This window comes from Montipora capricornis, chromosome 6, assembly GCF_036669925.1.
Source record: "Montipora capricornis isolate CH-2021 chromosome 6, ASM3666992v2, whole genome shotgun sequence".
Lineage (NCBI taxonomy): Eukaryota > Metazoa > Cnidaria > Anthozoa > Scleractinia > Acroporidae > Montipora > Montipora capricornis.
In genome coordinates this window covers 71546548-71561547 of record NC_090888.1, presented here as the reverse complement: position 1 = coordinate 71561547, position 15000 = coordinate 71546548, and positions in this window count along the sequence as shown.

The window sequence follows — 15000 nt, the reverse complement described above, 5'->3', positions numbered from 1 at the left end:
CCATGTTAAGACAAATAGCAGAGAGCGTGAGAATCAACCGAGTGGCGAAAGGATCTCTCATCAACACGAAGAAGGAATGGAATTATATAAAACTTCCTAGAGTAATACTTGACGAAGGAGGAACTTTATTTGAAGTCTGTGGACTAGCCAAGACACTTGGTGCATCATACACTGGGTGCCAGAGTATCTTGAATCCAAGATGGCGGAACATGCCTGACGAGGCTATGTTTTCAGCGCAATTTATTGCAGTTTTGAAAGCGGTTTTTATAGATATACACATTTTTTAAGTTTTAACTGTATTAACTCGTGCGTCAAAAGAATAACAAAGACAGAGAATGTCAAGCAATTACCAAAGTCATATGTGGGTCTTTTTTCGCTTCGACAAAAGAACTTTCTGAAGCATTCCCACATATGCAAATAAGCCAATTTAGTTCCTCCAATTTCAAGCAAAAAATAAAAATAAGAAGTAAAACATCTGTCATTTTACGGTTGATCTACGTTAATTTTTTTGACATCTCGTCGAGAATTCTGAAAGTAACATTTCCGAGCTTCAAGATTTCAAAATGTTCTGGCGTAGAATTTCCCCAGAACCCCCTACAAGTTAGCGTCTTCGACGTTATCCCCCCCCCCCCCCCCTCCCAATATAAAATACGCTCCGCCGTCCCTGTACTTAGCTTAAGCAATGTCCTTTAAAGGCACCAAACTGTGAACATTAAATCACTCTGTACGCGGAGAAATGAATTCTGATGTATTCTATGGATTGTGAGAAATATCATCAACGGATTACCTTAGTTGATGCTCTCATAATCGGCCTCATTCGAAAAGGAACACGATACATTACTCTTGAAAATTACATACTCCAACTCAGCACTTATTCCTTTCAATAAACTCCAGTATCTTTATTTATTTATTTTTATTTCTCAATACAAAACAATATAATATTTTCGACGACTACTTACACTATTTACCATACGTTACTTACATCACAAGGATACGGTTACGCATACGCTAAAAATAATACAACAGCTTGTACTTCTATGTCAAATCATTACTTATGCTAATACCTAAAAATAACCTTTTTTTTTTTTACCGCTTACTTCTTGAAATATAATTTTTGTGTCGTTGCTGTTATTTTAGTACTAGAGGGCGTCCTTCAATGGATTCCATTTCCTTTCGAAATAGTTAAGGGTGCAGTTTTCTAGAGCAATCTTTTTTTTCAATTTTCATTGAGGTTAGCAAAACATGTATATATACTTGCAGCTTAGGTATGGAGTTCTTTAATTTACAGGTATATATGTAATGCCTAGCGATAAGGAGCAGGTGGTGTAAAAGTACATTTGATACATTTTCAACTAAACCTAGGCACAAAAAGGGAGAAAAAACAGAGTCTTTAAGATTCACAATTTTTTGGGAAATCCATTCAAGTACTTTTTTCCAAAAGGCTTGGGTATATTTGCAATTCCAAAACAGGTGGACTAAAGTTTCAGTAGATTCCCCGCAGAAAGAACAAGAGTCCACTTGTTTTATGCCTATCTTGCAGAGAAAATCATTTGTGGCTATTCGTCTATGTAGAAATTTAAACTGGAATACTCTAAGCTTTGTTTCTCTTGTACAAAGGAATGGCAGATAGTAAGCATTTCGCCAATTAACAGCCGAATTTCCTACTATGTCCTTCTCAGCGAGCCATTTTTCTTGGCTCTGTAATGGTGTAGAGGCTTTGTCTTGCACGAGGCGTCTGTACGATTCTTTATTAATATTTGGGTGTGACAGAAGGCTCGCTGTGTCATCTGTAGATGTGTTAACTAAGGCAGGTGGGCATACTTTCTTGAATTGCTTTAAGGCCGCTATTACTTTGAAATACTCAAGATAGTTGGTTTTGATATTATACTTGGCAACAAAAGCATTGTAGCTTAAGAATGTCTGATCTTGATTAAGTAGATCTCTAACCTCTTTTACCCCTTTCTTAAGCGAAGATGTATAGAAAAAGGGTCGGTTTTCTATTCTAATCAGCGAGTTGAGCCATATACCCATGGCGTTAAAATCAAGGTGTTTTCCTTTGTAGCTCAAATCTGTCCAGTGTTCTATAATTTCTCTCAAGAAGGGATCTCTTAAATTAAGCTGCGGAACATCCTGTGGCTTAAGGTTACTTAAAAACACTAGTCTCCCTCCGCAACTCTGGAGGTGGAAGTCCAGGAAAAGCTTCCATTTGCCATGATTATCGTCATGTAAGTAACCTTGTACCCACTTCATTTTTAGAGATTTATTACAGCTTTGGATATCTATCATTTTGAGTCCTCCTTTATCGTAATCATTTATCATTTCTGTCCTTTTGATTTTGTCCCCTTTACCATTCCAGAGAAAATCATACAACAAGGTATTAATTTCTTTAAGTGCACCCTGATCAGTTGGGAGAAAGGATAGAACATGCACAATTTGAGATACTGCTAAAGATTTTATGATTGTGATTTTACCCAGAAGATTTAATCTTCTAGCAGACCAGCTATTTAAAATGTTTTTTATTCTCTCGATTTTTTTGGAAAAGCTAACATAAAAAGCGTTTTCTTCTAAGGTCCAAAACCAGGCTCCCAAGGCGTAGACTTTTCCTTTAGCCCATGTTATTTGTTTGTTAGAGAATAATGTGTTGTTTGAGTTTTTGAATGAGCCGATCCAGAGGGATTCCGTTTTATCGTAATTGACTTTTAAGCCGGACATAGAGCCAAATGCGTCAAACAAGTATAGAGCGGCTTGAAAATGAGGATTGTTAGCCATCTAAAATCATTGTCGTATCATCTGCGTATTGCGAAATTTTGCATTCGGTTCCCAAGATCATGATTCTATGAACCTCTTTATCCTTTCTTACTGCACTACCTAAAATTTCTGCTCATAGAATAAACAAATACGGGGAGAGGGGACAGCCCTGTCTTACGCCGCGACTTAATGTGAAGAACTCCGAGGCCCAGCCGTTGTTTTGGATACAGCTGCTGCTGTCAGTGTAGCATAATTTTATCCACGCAATTAAGGACGGTCCAAAGTTGTAATATTTTAGGGTCTTCTCAATAAAACTCCACTCTACACTATCAAAGGCTTTCTCGAAGTCGACAAATAATAAAAGGCCAGGAATTTGTTCAGTATTTGTGTAATTTATAATACTATCCAGAAGCCGAATGTTCTCTCCAAAAAATCGGCATTTTAGGAAGCCGGTTTGGTCATTGTTAATAATTCTTGGTAGAACTTTACGCATTCGACTAGTAATAGATTTAGTCGCAATTTTGTAATCACAGTTTAGGAGGGTAATTGGTCTCCAGTTCTTTAAGAATTGGCCGGTTTGTTCTTTTTGGGAAAAAGGGTAATTAATCCTCTTTTTTGAGTAATTGCTAGCAGTCCTTTTGCATATGCACACTTTAATGCGTTTAATAGGTAGTGGTGTAAATCATTCCAGAAAACCTTGTAGAATTCGGCTGGGAGGCCGTCACTTCCAGGGCTTTTATTTGATTCCATTGATTTCAAACTTTCTAGGCATTCAACTTCAGTCAATAGACCTTCGCATTCATTTTGTTCCTGTTCATCTAGCATCACAGTGTTCACTTCTGGAGAGAAAATGTTCGAGTACGTTTCATCAACCTGTGGACTACAGGAGGAATAGAGTTGTCGGTAAAAGGATTCTGCCTCTTTCAATATTTCACTGTCTGTCCTAATGATATTAGACTCCAGTATCTTTCGAATCTTGCTCAATCTCGTTCCCAGAGTCTTCGTTCCACTTAACAAGCGGGTCGGGAAACGAGCAACTCTGGGATAATCTGTTTCGAATCATTCTCGTTCCCTGAGCTGCGATCCTAGCTGCGATTGTAGCTCTGGGAACGAGAATGGAGACCTGGTAGGGCCGATTTACACGGTAAGATGTTTGTCGCATGCGTCAAGCTTACGACAGGCCTACAACTTGTTTACGATGTCGAGTACGTCGGGAAAAAAAATGTTGCAATAATCCCAATCACATACGACAAAAATCGTACCGTGTAAATCTGCCCTTAGGGCTTCGTCACGCTTTCCTTCCCCACGAGCGTCTGCTTAAACGAGCCGGAATTTACGTAGACCAATCACAACGGACTAGTGCACTTTAGTCAAAATTAAGAATGCCAAACTGAATGGCGTATCATCACGCATCATGTCTAAATTGAATTGGCAATGTTGAGTGGCACACTTTCGAACCGAATGGTGTATTAGCATAGGTTGAGAGACACGTACTTGGAAACTAAATGGGGCATAACAAAGTTGAATGGATCACAACCAAAGTGAATGGCTCATCGCGAATGGCATTCTTGGCAGTACTCTGGGGACCTGGGTTAGCATCAAGCTGACCTCATTAGAATGCATAAATGAACAGATCGTAAACTTGCCGTATAAGTCACCCAAGTGGGAAAGCACAAGAAACAGTGTGCCTTCAAGATAACTATCCTTTATTGAGCACACGAAAAATGGTTTCAAAACAAAACGTGCACGACAGGTTTCCTCTCCTCTCCCCACAACATCTCTAAGGACATGAAATTAATTCCTATCGAAAAAATATTATCTACCAGAGACTTGATCCGTAAGGCCAGGGAAGCTTTTTTAATTTTAAAAGGCAGAACAATTGATCCCAACGATCTTAATATACGCGAAGAAACGTATTAGATTTCAGTTTATTATTTTGAGTGATTTCCGTTATTTTTCCGTGACTCTTAGTATTTGAATTCAAATTCGTTGTAACTGCTATGTTTTATCACATTTTTCAAGTATTACGTTAGCATCGATTTACTATATATACCGGTATATGTACATAGAAGCAATTCAATGTAAACTCTTATTGTACACCACTAAAATCAAATCTACGTTGTATCGGCTCTTGCTTAAAATATTTAGTTTCTCAACTTGTAACTACGCCGATAGGAAGATTGTCCACGGTTGCTTCCTTCAAAACCCTGTTTTTAAGTTCGATTCCTTCTCTTGAGACCTGGATCCGCTGTGAACGAGTGACAACTTTTGTGGTTAGTCAACATCATAATATATAGACAGTATAGATTTAGCCAAGCCTAAAAGCGGAGCTCCCTGGTTATTTATTCTTACTGCCTGTAGGGTTAGTCGAAAATAAAAGGTTTCGAATTGTCCGCGGTTTGATGTATTTCTGCTTCATAATTAAATCATTTTCTTTGCTTTCTTCTATAGAAAACTTCATTGCCTAACTAGTGAATTTCACATTTTAACTGTAAAATCGGTAAATTGTTTTGATGGGCGCGGATCCTATAAATTACCACTTTCGTATTCGTATTCGTTTTCGGTTTATCTACGTTAATTTTTTTGATATCTCGTGGAGAATTCTGAAAGTAGCATTTCCTAGCTTCAAGATTTCAAAATTTTCTGGCGTAGAATTTCCCCAGAACGCTCTACAAGTTAGCGTCTTCAACGTTAGCGCCCCCAATACAAAATACGCTCCGCCGTCCCTTTACTTAGCTTAAGCAATGTCCTTTAAAGGCTCCAAACTGTGAACATTAAATCACTCTGTACACGGACAAATGAATCCTGATGTATTCTATAGATTGTGAGACATATCATCAAAGGATTATCTTAGTTGATGTTCTCATAATCGGCCTTATTCCAAACGGAACACGATACATTACTCTTGAAAATTACACACTCCAACTCAGTACTTAATCCTTTCAATGAACTCCAGTATCTTTCGAATCTTCCTCAATCTCGTTCGCAGAGTCATCGTTCCACTTAACAAGCGGGTCGGAAAACGAGCAACTCTGGGATAATCTGTTTCGAATCATTCTCGTTCCCTGAGCTGCGATCCTAGCTGCGATTGTAGCTCTGGGAACGAGAATGGAGACCTGGTAGGGCCGATTTACACGGTAAGATGTTTGTCGCATGCGTCAAGCTTACGACAGGCCTACAACTTGTTTACGATGTCGAGTACGTCGGGAAAAAAAATGTTGCAATAATCCCAATCACATACGACAAAAATCGTACCGTGTAAATCTGCCCTTAGGGCTTCGTCATGCTTTCCTTCCCCACGAGCGTCTGCTTAAACGAGCCGGAATTTACGTAGACCAATCACAACGGACTAGTGCACTTTAGTCAAAATTAAGAATGCCAAACTGAATGGCGTATCATCACGCATCATGTCTAAATTGAATTGGCAATGTTGAGTGGCACACTTTCGAACCGAATGGTGTATTAGCATAGGTTGAGAGACACGTACTTGGAAACTAAATGGGGCATAACAAAGTTGAATGGATCACAACCAAAGTGAATGGCTCATCGCGAATGGCATTCTTGGCAGTACTCTGGGGACCTGGGTTAGCATCAAGCTGACCTCATTAGAATGCATAAACGAAGAGATCGTAAACTTGCCGTATAAGTCACCCAAGTGGGAAAGCACAAGAAACAGTGTGCCTTCAAGATAACTATCCTTTATTGAGCACACGAAAAATGGTTTCAAAACAAAACGTGCACGACAGGTTTCCTCTCCTCTCCCTACAACATCTCTAAGGACATGAAATTAATTCCTATCGAAAAAATATTTTCTAACAGAGACTCGATCCGTAAGGCCAGGGAAGCTTTTTTAATTTTAAAAGGCAGAACAATTGATCCCAACGATCTTAATATACGCGAAGAAACGTATTAGATTTCAGTTTATTATTTTGAGTGATTTCCGTTATTTTTCCGTGACTCTTAGTATTTGAATTCAAATTCGTTGTAACTGCTATGTTTTATCACATTTTTCAAGTATTACGTTAGCATCGATTTACTATATATACCGGTATATGTACATAGAAGCAATTCAATCTAAACTCTTATTGTACACCACTAAAATCAAATCTACGTTGTAACGGCTCTTGCTTAAAATATTTAGTTTCTCAACTTGTAACTACGCCGATAGGAAGATTGTCCACGGTTGCTTCCTTCAAAACCCTGTTTTTAAGTTCGATTCCTGCTCTTGAGACCTGGATCCGCTGTGAACGAGTGACAACTTTTGTGGTTAGTCAACATCATAATATATAGACAGTATAGATTTAGCCAAGCCTAAAAGCGGAGCTCCCTGGTTATTTATTCTTACTGCCTGTAGGGTTAGTCGAAAATAAAAGGTTTCGAATTGTCCGCGGTTTGATGTTTTCGGTTTCTGCTTCATAATTAAATCATTTTCTTTGCTTTCTTCTATAGAAAACTTCATTGCCTAACTAGTGAATTTCACATTTTAACTGTAAAATCGGTAAATTGTTTTGATGGGCGCGGATCCTATAAATTACCACTTTCGTATTCGTATTCGTTTTCGGTTGATCTACGTTAATTTTTTTGATATCTCGTGGAGGATTCTGAAAGTAGCATTTCCTAGCTTCAAGATTTCAAAATTTTCTGGCGTAGAATTTCCCCAGAACGCTCTACAAGTTAGCGTCTTCAACGTTAGCGCCCCCAATACAAAATACGCTCCGCCGTCCCTTTACTTAGCTTAAGAAATGTCCTTTAAAGGCTCCAAACTGTGAACATTAAATCACTCTGTACACGGACAAATGAATTCTAATGTATTCTATAGATTGTGAGACATATCATCAAAGGATTATCTTAGTTGATGTTCTCGTAATCGGCCTTATTCCAAACGGAACACGATACATTACTCTTGAAAATTACACACTCCAACTCAGTACTTAATCCTTTCAATGAACTCCAGTATCTTTCGAATCTTGCTCAATCTCGTTCCCAGAGTCTTCGTTCCACTTAACAAGCGGGTCGGGAAACGAGCAACTCTGGGATAATCTGTTTCGAATTATTCTCGTTCCTTGAGCTGCGATCCTAGCTGCTTTTGTAGCTCTGGGAACGAGAATGGAGACCTGGTAGGGCCGATTTACACGGTAAGATGTTTGTCGCATGCGTCAAGCTTACGACAGGCCTACAACTTGTTTACGATGTCGAGTACGTCGGGAAAAAAAATGTTGCAATAATCCCAATCGCATGCGACAAAAATCGTACCGTGTAAATCTGTCCTTAGGGCTTCGTCACGCGTTCCTTCCCCACGAGCGTCTGCTTAAACGAGCCGGAATTTACGTAGACCAATCACAACGGACTAGTGCACTTTAGTCAAAATTAAGAATGCCAAACTGAATGGCGTATCATCACGCATCATGTCTAAATTGAATTGGCAATGTTGAGTGGCACACTTTCGAACCGAATGGTGTATTAGCGTAGGTTGAGAGACACGTACTTGGAAACTAAATGGGGCATAACAAAGTTGAATGGATCACAACCAAAGTGAATGGCTCATCGCGAATGGCATTCTTGGCAGTACTCTGGGGACCTGGGTTAGCATCAAGCTGACCTCATTAGAATGCATAAATGAACAGATCGTAAACTTGCCGTATAAGTCACCCAAGTGGGAAAGCACAAGAAACAGTGTGCCTTCAAGATAACTATCCCTTTATTGAGCACACGAAAAATGGTTTCAAAACAAAACGTGCACGACAGGTTTCCTCACACAGGTTTTGGGTGTGAAGTTTATGCTTTTGTTTTTACGTATATCATTAAAACGCGTGACTTTTTTTCACTTTTGGTTACGTTAACAAAAAGAGTTCGCATGCCAATCGTGTAAGGATAATTGTTCTCAGATTCATCACATTCTTTTGGTAACTCTCAATTTTTTGGTGCGTCTTATAACCGAGTGCTCCTTATAACCGAATAACTACATGACTGGGCGGGTCACTTGAGCTTACTCGATCAATATTCCTGAGTCATGTTGTCGACGCAAACCACGTTAGTTGTTGATTGGTTCGCACTTGATAACTGTCACTCACGTTTGTCTTTTTTGACATTGAATGGCCATCACTTGGGCCAATATTCGACAGCACGCTTGGCTGCTTGGAGCCTATATAAGCCTGTCTCTTTGAGTCCCGGGTTTCACAACTCTGAGGTGCGGCATACCAACTTGATCACTCGTTAGTTTTGAAGGTTCGTAACGACCGAACTACAAGATGAAAACGCTGTTTGCCTTGGCTTTTCTCTTTTGCCTTTCTTTCGGTAAGTTACCGATTTTCAAGTTTTTAAAGTATTTTTCATAAAGGAAATTAAGCTTAGACCCTCACAGGAGGAGTAATCAATGTCGAAATTTTGAATCTCGATCATAGTCGAACTCTTCAACATTTCACAGTTTTCTCACCAACATTTGTCGTTGACTGAAAGCGAACCACTGCTTTGTTATAAGCATTACCAAGGCAGCTTCACAGGCTTTCGTCTTTCTGTATGTTCAGTTTCGTCCAGTTCCGGTTAAGGGTGTGCTGTAGTCAATCCGTGCTTTCGTCCTTCCGAAAGTTTCAGTATTAAAACTGAGTGTTAACATCAAACACCTCAGGAAACCTAACTTCTCAATAATTCATCTGCTTACTAAGAAACAAATGAATAGTTCAAGAAAACCCACGTTAATTGCTTTTAAACTAAGTTTCCATTTTAGTGAACATGTTGACACCCACTCGTTTGGAGAGCAAGCCTAGGTGATACAACAACAATATTTTTATTTTACGTGTTTAGATAGTCGCTCAGAATTAGTATAGCTATTCTAGGCAAGATATTTAAACTCATGAGTGCCGCCGTTTATTGGAAAGTGAAATGAGTACAGCGTATTGGATGAAATGGCTTAAAGCCTTCATTTACAAAGGTACTTTGAAAGCGTCGGTATTAGGTCAAATTTGTGTGTATCGCTATCTATCACATGTGTTCAGATATCGAGGGGAGAAAGTGCCTTAAGTTCTTACCCGCCAAAATCAGTTGAAAGAAGTTGGAAAGCTAGATATTAGCAATAAGGCACTTAAGCTATTTCTCTAACATATTTGGTCGGAAAGAATGCGGACATTTATCATTCTTTCATGAGTCGTAATCATTCCTTTCCGGCAGGTTCCTGTTGCAACAGATATGCTACTAGTGTTTTTAGGCTAAGGGTGAATTCACATACATACAGACTCCAGGAGGTTCCCATATTAGGCAAAGTAAATCTTGGAATCCCATCGGACACAAGACTCACTGAAAGGACAATAAGAACATCCGTCTCACCTTTCTAACCGATTTTCTGCATCTATCCTGGGCATCCGTAACCCAAAACAGTTAATAATAGTTTGTGGCACTAAGACTGTCTTTTCACTTGAGAACATTTAGGGACCGATCGTTTAATCATGAATTAAATATTTGGTGCGATTTCAGGTCCCGAGGGAACGGTTTTTTGACATGGTCGAGCAAGAGCCTGGAACCTAGCTTTCAAGCCGCCATCTTGAAAGTTACCCGATTTCTTTAATAAATTGTTTTCCCGCTCGCCAGTTTGTGCTCCATCTTTTCGCAGTCTTTCAATCGGTATATTTGAAATAAAAGATCGAAAATGCCACTCTACAAAGCCTGGGATGTAAAACGTGAGAAAAGATAAACGAGATATTAAATAAAAAAAGATAAAGATCTGTCTATAAAGTAAGGAAGGAGAGAATTATGGCCTCCTCAGGAGGAGGGGGGGTTTCCTTTTTTCAAATAAGAATTGGGAAGGGGGCGGGGGGTATAATTTTTATCTCAAGATTTTTTTGGGGGGTTCAGTTTTCAAACAGTACACTTTTTTGAAAACCATCGGTGTCTTACTAGATCAATTACGACAGCTTTCAGGGCTGTGGAGAGTTGTTTCTGACAAGTTTTCTTTTCCATTACAGCTTCTGGACTCAAGTGCAACGTCTGTACCAGTACCACAAGTCTGGAGGACTGTGACAAGGGTAAAAAGGAGATAGACTGTGGTTCCAACTTTGATCGCTGCCTTACTTTCACCACGGATTTTAGTACCTCTGTTGGTGAATTCAAGAATTTCGTCAGATCATGTCAAACCAAGGCATACTGCGATACTTTCAAAACACTATTAAAACCATGCAACGATGCTGGTGGAAAATGCAAACTAGATTGTTGCGACACAGATCTCTGCAATGGTGGTTCAGCGCCCGTGGTCAGCGTCCTCCTGATGGTGGCATGCGCAGCTATGTCCGTTTTGCGTTAAGTGAAAAGGACGGAGATCTCACGTGTGCAGCATTTATCATAATTGGATACTTCATGATAAACTAATAATGGTAATAATTGCATAGTGAATAGCGTGAAAATTAAAAGGACTTTAGTACGGTTGCATTAAACACTGAGAGAGCACCTTTCGTAGACCAGATGAAGGCATATAATTAATATCTCTTGGCGAGATATTAAACGAGATCCCTTTAATATTTTTTTTAATTTGACACCTATGAAAATAACAATATAACCGTAAGCTTTCCTTGGTACCACCGTTCTTGCTTCAGCAGAACCTAAGTCATTCCAGTCAACCAATCCTTCCCTCAACTCCCCCCCCCCCCTCCCTGTCGCTCCTCACCCCCATCAACCCCCTCCATGAAAATAGAGGAATGACCTGTCAAAGTGCTTTCAAAAGGGTTATTTGCTCTCACGCGCACGATCAATGTATGGCGTGGCGTAACATTACAACACACATTGCATGCGCAGTAAGGAAGCGCTAACAGCGTCCTACACTCTGTTGTTATTGGTTAACTTTTTCCTTTTCTGATTAATTGGACGAAATTCTAGTAGGCCACGCCCTTGCGAAATGATACCCCAGTTTTTTGGGAATTCCTAGGAATTCTCAACTTTTCCCACATATGACTTCGGTAATTACTTGACATTCTCTGGCTTTGTTATCCTTTTGACGCACGATTTTGGAGTTAATACACTTAAAACTTAAAAAATTTGTATATCTATAAAAACCGCTTTAAAAACTGCAATACATTTTGCTGAAAACACAGCCTCGTCAGGCATGTTCCGCCATCTTGGATTCAAGATTCTCTGGTACCTAGTGTATGATGCACCAAGTGTCTGGGCTAGTCCACCGACTTCATGTAAGGCCTCACATAGGGTTTCTCACGTCGTCAAGTATTACTCTAGGAAGTTTTATATAACTCCATTCCTTCTTCGTGTTGATGAGAGATCCTTTCGCCAGTCGGTTGATTCTCACGCTCTCTGGTATTTGTCTTAACATGGCATCATTACCATACACTCCAGTCACGGACATTTTGAACTCTTGTCGTTCCACAGGTAACCTAGGCTCACTGTGTGCGTCACGTAGGTATTAAAATATAGAGAACATATGAGGCGAAGTTTAGGTCTGAAAATTTGCTAGAAAATGGAAATAAAAATAGATAAAACTTACCATGTGGTGAGCTGTTGTTGTCTTTAATACGTACACGAAGTTTCGGGAAAAATGATCCCCGTTCACCTTCCTTCATAGTATAGTGACAGGGTAGGAGACGGAAGCCAGCTTATGGACTCCGATCGACCCAAAACAAGCACGATTTTTTTTCGCGAAAATCGAATCCAGTCGCTAAATAAACACGCCAGGCTCGTGGAATATGAATTTCTCTAAACCATGAATCCACTGAAGCATCTCCAGGTAGCAACGCGAAGCCACCAGACTCCGTAAAACTTGTAAGTTAACCTGCTAAAATGGCGGCCAGAAAGCGTGTCGTTCCTTCCCATGCTTTTCTACGCAATGTCTCCATCCATAATGCTGATTTTTCGTCTCGATTCTTTAAGCCCCCCGCGTGCTCCGTGCCTCTTGTATAGGCATTTCTGGCTGTCTCACCAATGTACTTATTTTCGTGACACTCAATCTCGTACGTCACACCGTGTGCATTACATGGACCTTTCCCAGCTTGTTTACAAACCAGGCAGTCTTCTCTCCCACACCTTTGCTGTTTGAACGGATTGGACTTTTGTAGCACTTCCTTCAGTGTTGTACCTGTCTTCTCCACCACCTTTATCTTATACCCCTGGTCTCTGATTTCACCGTGGTATTCAGGTGTCGCAAGCACGAATATAACCGCTTCGTCTCCACCTCTCTTGTCCATAGAAGAGGCAAGGAGCACGCGGGGGGCTTAAAGAATCAGCATTATGGAGACACTGCGTAGAAAAGTATGGGAAGGAACGACAAGAGTTCAAAATGTCCGTGACTGGAGTGTATGGTAATGATGCCATGTTAAGACAAATAGCAGAGAGCGTGAGAATCAACCGAGTGGCGAAAGGATCTCTCATCAACACGAAGAAGGAATGGAATTATATAAAACTTCCTAGAGTAATCCTTGACGCAGAAGGAACATGAGACACCCTATGTGAGGCCTTACATGAGGTCTGTGGATTAGCCAAGACACTTGGTGCATCATACACTGGGTACCAGAGTATCTTGAATTCAAGATGGCGGAACATGCTTTTCAACGAAATTTATTGCAGTTTTTAAAGCGGTTTTTATAGATTAACACATTTTTTAAGTTTTAAGTGTATTAACTCCAAAATCGTGCGTCAAAAGAATAACAAAGACAGAGAATGTCAAGCAATTACCGAAGTCTATCTAATTCTTTTATCCCTTCGACAAAAGAACTTTCTGAAGCATTCCCACATATGCAAATAACCCAAGCCTGAGAAGCTCGGACTTTTTAGGAATTGACGATTATGGTCTCCCAACAGGCTTGGAATCCCTAGGAATTACTAGGAATTCCAAATTATGCCATTAGCAAAACTTAGTGAGTTAGAACTTTTCGGATTTTTTGGTAATTGAAAGCTAAAAGGGCACTGTGGACTAGAAATTTATGGGAATCTGTAGGAATTCCACTCAATGATTCAACTTTAGGGTCACTTGAGTGAGTTGAAATTCTTGAGAATTTTGTGCAATAGTACTGAATGTGCCAGTGAGACAACAATAAAAGTTTAAGTGCCCTTTTAGGAGTTGATTTTATCTGATGCCGTGAAAAAATTAGCTTAATTTCAACGGTAAATACATGTATAACAGTACTCTTATTCAAACCATGCCAATGTGAATGTGATATCTTTCGAGTTAATTTACTGTTCGGCGGGGCTGGGGGGGAGGGGGGGGGGGGCTTTAGTTCCGCCAATTTCAAGCAAAAAATAAAAATAAGAAGTAAAACATGTGTCATTTTACGGTCGATTTACGTGAATTTTTTTGACATCTGGTCGAAAATTCTGAAAGTAGCATTTCCGAGCTTTAAGATTGCAGCTCTGGGAACGAGAATGGGGACCTTGGTACGGCCGATTTACACGGTACGACGTTTCTCGCATGAGACAAGCCTACGACAGGCCTACAACTTGTTTACGATGTCGAGTACGTCGGGAAAAAAAATGTTGCAATAATCACAATCGCATGCGACAAAAATCGTACCGTGTAAATCGGCCCTTAGGGCTTCGTCACGCGTTCCTTCCCCACGAGCGTCTGCTTAAACGAGCCGGAATTTACGTAGACCAATCACAACGGACTAGTGCACTTTAGTCAAAATTAAGAATGCCAAACTGAATGGCGTATCATCACGCATCATGTCTAAATTAAATTGGCAATGTTGAGTGGCACACTTTCGAACCGAATGGTGTATTAGCATAGGTTGAGAGACACATACTTGCAAACCAAATGGGGCATAACAAAGTTGAATGGATCACAACCAAAGTGAATGGCTCATCGCGAATAGCATTCTGGGCAGTACTCTGGGGACCTGGGTTAGCATCAAGCTGACCTCATTAGAATGCATAAATGAACAGATCGTAAACTTGCCGTATAAGTCACGCAAGTGGAAAAGCACAAGAAACAGTGTGCCTTCAAGATAACTATCCCTTTATTGAGCACACGAAAAATGGTTTCAAAACAAAACGTGCACGACAGGTTTCCTCTCCTCTCCCCACAACATCTCTAAGGACATGCAATTAATTCCTATCGAAAAAATATTTTCTAACAGAGACTCGATCCGTAAGGCCAGGGAAGCTTTTTTAATTTTAAAAGGCAGAACAATTGATCCCAACGATCTTAATATACGCGAAGAAACGTATTAGATTTCAGTTTATTATTTTGAGTGATTTCCGTTATTTTTCCGTGACTCTTAGTATTTGAATTCAAATTCGTTGTAACTGCTATGTTTTATCACATTT